The sequence below is a fragment of the Helianthus annuus genome, chromosome 1 (genome assembly GCF_002127325.2).
Source record: "Helianthus annuus cultivar XRQ/B chromosome 1, HanXRQr2.0-SUNRISE, whole genome shotgun sequence".
NCBI lineage: Eukaryota > Viridiplantae > Streptophyta > Magnoliopsida > Asterales > Asteraceae > Helianthus > Helianthus annuus.
The window spans coordinates 35,325,263-35,333,675 of NC_035433.2; the positions used below are offsets into that span (position 1 = coordinate 35,325,263).

The following is an 8,413-nucleotide window of genomic DNA, read 5'->3' on the forward strand; positions in this document are numbered from 1 at the left end:
CTTTCATCAACCTTATGGGCGCGCCCGGGGCAATAGATTTATTGCCTCGGGGAGTGTGCCACTGAAAATTGGTTTGAGCAATTTCCTCAATTTGATTGTATATTTCATGTGGGCGGCGATTACCTAAAAGTCCCCCGGAGCTAGAGTCAAGTGTTTGTCTTGTGTGTGGCAACAACCCATTGTAGAAAGTGGATACTTGTTGCCATACCGCAAGACCGTGATGAGGACACTTTCGCAATAGCTCCTTGAACCTTTCCAAAGTTTCATATAAGGATTCCCCATCCTCTTGTGAATATGTATTAATTTCAGTCATTAATTTAGCCGTTTTAGCGGGAGGGAAATACTTATATAGAAATTTTTGGGCTAGTTCATCCCAGGTGTTTACCGAACCAACTGGGAGGGCGTTGAGCCAAGCTTTTGCTCAGTCTTTTAGTGAAAATGGAAACATTCGAAGGCGGATGGCGTCATTTGACGCTCCATTGATCTGAAAAGTATCACATATTTCTAATAAATTAGTAATATGTAAATGGGGATCCTCGTCCGCAAGCCCATGGAAGGTTGCGGAGTTTTGAAGCATTTGTATCAAATGTGGCCGAAGTTCGAAGTTGTTAGCTTCAACATTCGGTGCATTGATAGCGGCGCCGAGATTACCCACGGTGGGTCGTAGGTAATCCATGAGGGTACGTTGGTCCGCCATTTGAAGTGGGTCCCCCGAAACCTTCTCTTGGTTTTTTACTTTAAGTCTTTTTCTGAGAAAGCGTTCGGGTTCTTGTAGAGGTTCTTTTATGTCTCTACTAGAACTGGAGCTCATACACTACGTAGAAGGTTCAGATGTGGTGTCCGGTTCCAAGTTCTGCCATAAAAACAGAAAAGAATGTTGGTCAGGAAGTTCACCACGGCCCCGTGCTCAGTGAACACGGCCCGTGGTCGGAGATACAGCGATTGTTTTCCGGATCCCTGTTACTGGAAAGTTGGACACGGCCCCGTGTTGCACCGACACGGCCCCGTGCTCAGCTCTTTGTAACTCGGAAAATAAAAACTGCAAGTGACACTGCTGGGCACGGCCCGTGTCCGACCAGGCACGGCCCGTGCTGAGCTCTGCAGAAGCTGAAAAATTAAGAAAATCCCAAAAAAAAAAAAATAGAAAAAAAATGATTAGGCCGCTGGTTCCTAACTTTCTTAAAATCATTGTGTCCCCAGCAACGGCACCAAAAACTTGATGTGCGTTAGGTGTAATATAATATAGGTGTATATTTTAAGCCGTTTTTACACTTTTTAGCCTAGTTTCAAATTTATAAACACGATATTCACTAACCCTAAACACACATATGGGCAAGTGCACCCATCGTGGACGTAGTATAGTGTTGGTAAGATACCGAGGTCATCCAAGGACACAAGAGCTTTTAGTACCGGTTTATCCTCAACGTCTAATCAACTTAAAATGTTAGAAAATGATTTTTAAACTAGAAAAATAAAACTAACTAAAATGTTGAAAAAGAAAATAAAAGTAAAAACAGATAGACAAAATGAATCACTTGGATCCGACCCGTGTGTAGTATAACCTTTGATTATTTTCGCACTTTTGCAATTGTTTAAGAGATTATCTTAGTTATTGTAGTAGGCCCCTCTTTTGAAGGTGACGTTACCCTCAACCCAGTAGTTTGAGTCAGCAAGGATACAATCCTAAAGGGTCGGATTATTGAAAGATAATTAATTAAGCTATTAATGCATAATGTGGTAGGCCCCTCTTTTGAAGGCGACGTTACCCTCAGCTAAGTAGTCTGAGTCAGCAGGAATATAGTCCTAAGTAGCCGGGTTAAAGTTTTAATAGTAGTTTAACTTATGTGGGGATCAAAGAGTTTGGACCCCCGCCATCCAATACCGTTGGGTATTGAAGGAGGTCCTACTAAATTTGATCCAGGTCCTTTGCAGGATCTATACACTGAACAATGGCAAGACTCTTACCAAACCATTCCCTTAACCCCCGACCAGGTAGCCAACATACCTCCATATAGACCGTGGAGATATGAATGGTGAAAATCTTTTATTTTATATAGACAGTAAAATAGTGCCAAGACACCACAGACAAACGATAAGGAAGAATCACCTTCAACATAAGAAACTAGTAATTAAAGTCATTAATACCAAACCAATTAAAAAGTGCAAAAGATTAAAAATAAAAAGTATTACACTAAACACTTGTCTTCACCAAGTGATGTAAGAGACTTAGGCAAACATGGCCTTTGATTGTCAAGAACTCATACGATCAATCTTAGATCCCGAGATGACTCACACACTCTATGATGGACAATGGATGATGGTGGTGGATGATGGTGTTGTGATGGTGGTGGGTGAAGTGTGAGAGAGGTGGTGTGCCAAGGGATGAGTTGCAAGAGCTCCAAGCACTCCTATTTATAGGCTGAACAGAAGCCTGGGCACGGCCCCGTGTCCACTGGGCACGGCCCCATGTCCATCCGACTCTCTCTCTTCATTAATTGCAATTCGCAATTTCATTAAATGCGTCTGCAACAATTGACCACGTCCCCGTGTCCGCTGAGCACGGCCCCGTGGTGCGCAGTAGAAGCTTCTATCACTTTGTCTTTTCTGCTGACACTTGGGCACACCCCCGTGCTCGCTGAGCACGGGGCGTGTTCAGTCTTTTGTCTTCTTATTTTGCTTTGGGAAGATGCTGTCGGGGGGTCGGGTATGCCACGTTTGTTCCTTTTCTTGTATTTATGTTAGATTTAGCTGTATTTTTGCTTCTTTTGTTCATTTGAGCTCATTTAATCCTGAAAATACAAAAGGAAGACAAAAGCACACTTTTTCCAACATTAGTACTAAAAAAGGGTTAGTTTTATGCCACAATTGATGTAATTTATATGTTGTATTTTGTGCACATCAGTCATCCCAACTGAAATTCTCCCAGCTAAACCCTTCTGGTAATTTTTCATCATCTTGATCTATTAAACATGCTTTTCCATCAGCTGAAACATATTTGTCCCAATTGAAACCTGTTGAAGCTGTTTGATCATCTTGATTCACCAGACAAGCTCTCTTTGAAGATTCTTCAATCACTTTTCTACCATGAGCCACTTGTGGTTCTTGTTGATTTGGTTGTTGAGCTACTTGATGTTAGATGGCCTTTCGGTAGTAATCATTGTTGTTGAACGGATTTTGAGCTCCAATTGCTTCGCGATTAGTGCACTCCCTCTTGAGGTGTCCTTTTTCCCTACAACGAAAACAGGTGACTTTAGATTTATCAAAGCCTAAAGTAGAAACATTAGCTTCACGTAAATCATCTCTCCCCGTAATTTGTTTAAACTTTTCGGCTCTCCTCAGCACACTCGCCAAACACCATTTAATATCCATCAATTCCATCTCTTCAGCATCGATTTGATCATAATCCTCTTTTGTAAGCATTGGATTCCTGATCCGACCTGCTACAAAACTTCCATACGACTCCAACACAGTCCCCAACAAAGACATGTGACTTTTGGCAAGTTCTTCAGAATATTCCTGATCATTTTCAAGATTCAAAACAATGTTGCATTGTAATTTCTTGCCATTCTTTGTTGCTGAAATGTTTGGATCAAATGACGAAAATGATGAGAAACTTGTGTTGCTGTTTGATCCTTTGGATGAATTTCCAGATGAATTCTTGGCATTGAATGCAGTTTCAACCTTAGGTGACAAGTTGGTGGTTTTATCACTTACACCACCTTTGTAGTACAAGCCGATATCTTGTTCACCATCAAAGTCCTTCATCCTAGAGATCTTTCTCTATTCCATCTCTTGTGCCTCAATCTTTTCAATGAACTTACTCAGTGTCAGACTGCTAAACCCTTTCTTGTTCCTTAGCATCATGAGATATGTTCCCCAACTCTCGTGTGGCAACGCATCAGCAAGCTTTTCAATCAACTCCTCATTATCTTTATTGATGCTCAATCTCTTCATGTTCATCAACAAATTGCAATATCGTTCAATAATTTGCTTTGTGCTCTCATTTTTGAACCCACGAAATAGATCAAACTCTTTCTTCAGAAGTGATTTTTTTTAACCATCTCTTGACTACCAACAAACTTTGATCTTAAAGCTTTCCAAATCGAATAAGCTTCTATTATGTTGCAATAAGACCAAGATGTCTTCTTTCACAGCTTGTTGTAGAAGACTTAACATCATTTTTTCATTCTTGTATTTCTTTTTATCATCAATACTCATATCTTTGATAGCAATTTCCTCTTCATCGTCATTTGTCGGTCTAACATATTTTGTTTCAACGCATTCCCAAGCATCCAATAATTTGCTTGAACCCAGTTTTCAAATCGTCCTTCCCAACCTTTATACTCCTCGATATTCATGAGCTTAGGCGGTTTTTGCATAGTCCCTGTTTCATTTTCCAACATTGTCTGCTGAGTCACAGTGATCGGGGTAGCAAAGGCGTTATAAAATTCCTCTTCCATGTTTCGGTTTTCAAAAATCTCACAAACTGTCCTGTTCAAACGGAATTATTTTCAAACAGAAATACACTGTTCAAACGGTATTACTTCCTCTCAAACGAAATTCCTTCAAACGGAATTATCTTTGGAACAGAATTATCCTAATTTCGTTTAAAACAAACACCCTTTCACACGGAATTATAATTCCGTGCGGAATTATCAACCGGAATCAAGACCTTTAAAAGGAATTACTAATTCAGCGTGAACCTTTCAAACGGAATTACGAATTTGAAGCGGAATCACTGATCTCAAGCGAAATTACCCAAACGAAATTACCCCCAGAAGCGGAATTACCTAATTCCGTGTGAACTTTCAAATGGAATTAACTTTCTGGAGCGGAATTAACCCTAATCTCGTGCGGAATTATGCTGATGTCATCCTTTCGAACTGAAAATTGTCAAATTGATCAAGTTATTGGCCGTTTTTAGTTCTGAAACTTTCTAGGGTTTGTTAACACACAAAAGCGCACATGATGTTTGAAAATCAAGACATTTTGACCGTAAAATCAAGTTCAATTTGAAAAAGAAGGTGTAGAAATCAGAAATCGTAGCTGAATTGGTATGAACTCTTCCTCCTGAGCTCTGATACCACTTGTAGGATCGTTTTCGGACCCAAACGAGTCGCTCAGAAGAGTTTATGCTCAAAACGAAAGGCGGAAACAGTCGTTTTGAGGTCAATTCAGCAAGAATATCACTTTAACTGTCGATTTTATTGATTTGATGACAATTTACAGCAAAACGACACTTCGGCAACACTTCGTTGCACAAACCGGAACTGTTACACTAATTTCGCTTGAAGGGGTATTTATAGTCCCCTGATTCCGTTTGAATGAGTTCCAAGCGGAATTAAGATTCCAAGCGGAACTTAATTCCGCGCGGAATTACAACAAGACAATTTCAAACGGAATTAACATGTTCAAGCGGAATTAACTATATCTCGAACTACGTGCCCTGATTTAACATTCTAAGTCAAGACTTGATACAAGACGAAGTCGACAGACGCATGCACTAACAAATACAGCGTAAAATCAACCCTTTTTCCAGTACTAATGTTGGAAAAAGCTTGTTTCTTTGTTCCTTTTTAATTTAAAGGGTCAAAAGAGCTTACACGCACAAAAGAAGCAAATTAACAGCAAAAACCAACATAAATACAAAGAAGGAATTGACACAACTCGCCAAGCCCCCGTCCACATCCAAACCAACAAAGTAACAAGATCAGAAGCTCTGGCACGGGGCCGTGCCCACCAGGCAGGGGTTGTGCCCAAGGCAAGATTCCCTGTAGAAGAAAAGACAACAGCAAAGGACAAACCAGACCACCAACACGGGGCCGTGCTAAGGCAACACGGGGTGTGGTCAACTCTAAGATTCGTAGAATCTGAGATAGTACAGCAAGTACAATGGCCACGGGCCGTGCCGTTGACACACGGGGCCGTGTTAGTAGAAGACCTGACACTGCAGTTAATGAGGAAGAGAGAAGGATGGCCACGGCGTTGTTCCAGGCGGGCACGGGCCGTGTTGAACGTCTGACTTCAGCTATAAATAGGGGTGCTTGGTTCCATTCCAATCCATCCCTTGGAAACCACTTCTCTCACACTTGTCACCACTACAACACCAACATCCACCCGCATCATCCATCTTCCATCATTTAAAGTGTGTAGTAGTCTCGGGATCCAAGATCGATTGTAAGAGTTCTTGTTAAACAAAGGTCATGCTTGGATAAACTCTTACATCACTTGGTGAAGACGGTTTTCTTTTTATGGAAAATATGGTCAGTTTCCAAGAAAATCTGACCGCTTCCCAAATTGCACGTCCTACAAAATAACAGAAAAATATGGTCAGTCACTGGCACCATAAGGGAACTGAAATTTCAAATGAACCGTTTATAAAATGAAGCAAGACCATGGAAACTACGTATTTCAGTTATCGTAGATGGAGTTGGCCATTGCTTAACAGCCGCTACTTTTGATTCATCCCCCTGTATGCCGTCACCAGAAACAATATACCCCAAAAACAGGACCTTAGGGACCATGAAGACACACTTCTTCTTGGCTGCATACAAGTTATTCCTACGAAGCAAGGTCAAAACCTGTCGTACATACTTCACATGCTCATTAAAATCAGGGCTATAAATAAGGACATCGTCAAAATAGACAACCACAAATTTATCAATAAAGGGCCTAAACAACTGGTTCATGACCCGCATAAACGTACTAGGGGCATTGGATAAACCAAAAGGCATCACTAACCATTCATACAACCCCTCATGAGTCTTGAAGGCGGTCTTCCACTCATCACCAGGCCTGAGTCGACTCTGGTAGTACCCACTCTTCAAGTCTAGTTTTGTGAAAATAGTGGCACCGCTAATTTGGTCAAGTAAATCATCAAGTCAGGGAATTGGAAATCTGTACCTCACAGTGATCTAGTTGACTGCACGACTGTCAACACACATACGCCATGTCCCATCCTTCTTTGGAGTCAACAGAGCAAGAACAGCACAAGGACTCATGCTTTCCCGAGCGTACCCTTTAGAGATTAAGTCGTCAACCTGCTGACGCAATTCCTCATGCTCTTTTGGGCTCATTCTATAATGGGGCTTATTGGGTAGTTGGGCCCCCGGTTCCAAATCAATGTGGTATTGGATGTCTCGTAAGGGTGGTAATCTGGCAGGTAAATCATCAAGGAAAACATCAACAAACTCCTCAAATAATGGAACCATACATTCAGGAATTTCGACTTCCTCGGGCACTGGCTTCCCTATCAAAATAAAAACATTGTCTGCTTCCTCCAGCTCATCTTGAAACTGACTAATGGTCAACAGAGTACACGAATGTTTTGTTGTTAACTGCTTGGGCTTGCTAGGAACAAGAGTTATCTTCACACCACCAAACAGAAAGCTATAAGTACTGGACTGCCCATTAGGCTCTATATTACGCTCATACTCCCAAGGTCTACCCAACAATAAATGACACGCGTCCATAGGGACCACATCACACACAACATCATCTTTATATGTGGACCCAATAGAAATAGAAACAAGGGCTCTCTTAGATATCGTTACTTCACCTCCTTTTTTAAGCCACTAAAGCTTATACGGCTTGGGGTGACTATCTGTCTTCAAAGCCAACTTCTGGACCGCCTCTTCAGATATCAAATTATCACAACTTCTAGAATCAATAACAAACGTGCAAACCTTTCCCAAAATGGTACATGTTGAGTGGAATATGTTATGCTTAAGCCAGTCATCCCCATCCGTCTTTGGTGTATAGCAAGAGCACCTAACTACCAGGTTCACCCCAACATCACCGGTCATAACCTCCTCCTCGTATTCAGTTTCTTCATCTTACACTGGGGTATTTTCGTACTCTTCATATTGGTCATCCTCAGACTCAACAAACAAGTGTCGTTTACCAGTCTTTTTATACTTAGCTTGACGATGGCCCGTTTCACCACAATTGAAACATCTCGGGCCACTACTACTAGCCCCCTTAGAAGTTGGCCCGGTATTGTTAACCCCAACCTTTACTGACTAGGCCCGCCATGAGGTGCCCCACTACCCGACCCAACACTTCCTCCGGCAGGGGCATGAGCAAATGAATGACTCACCCGACGATTTTCTTTCTCAAAGGCCAACGCCCATTCGTGTGCCTGTTGAATGGTTAACGGGTCAAAAAGATTCACAGACTCCACGATTTGAACCCTCAGACCCCCAATATATCGAGAAACAAGTTGTTCTTCAGGTTCTTGGATATCATTCCTAGCAATCAATTGGTAAAACTCCGTTGTATAGTCATCAACAAATTTAGCCCCCTGTTTTAAATTTTGCAGACGTTGGTACATCAACCTTTGAAAGTTATGAGGCAAAAAGTTGGACCGCAAGCACTTTCTCATCTTGGTCCGTGTCACGATTCTTGACTTTCT

At 41.6% G+C, this 8,413-nt stretch overlaps 1 non-coding gene across 1 annotated transcript; it reads left to right on the forward strand.

The window, feature by feature from the left end:
* The first annotated feature begins 212 nt into the window (after positions 1 to 212).
* LOC118482896 lies at positions 213 to 319 on the forward strand. Its single transcript, XR_004869162.1, has one exon. It is a non-coding gene; the product is annotated as a small nucleolar RNA R71 (small nucleolar RNA).
* The last annotated feature ends 8,094 nt before the right edge of the window (positions 320 to 8,413 follow it).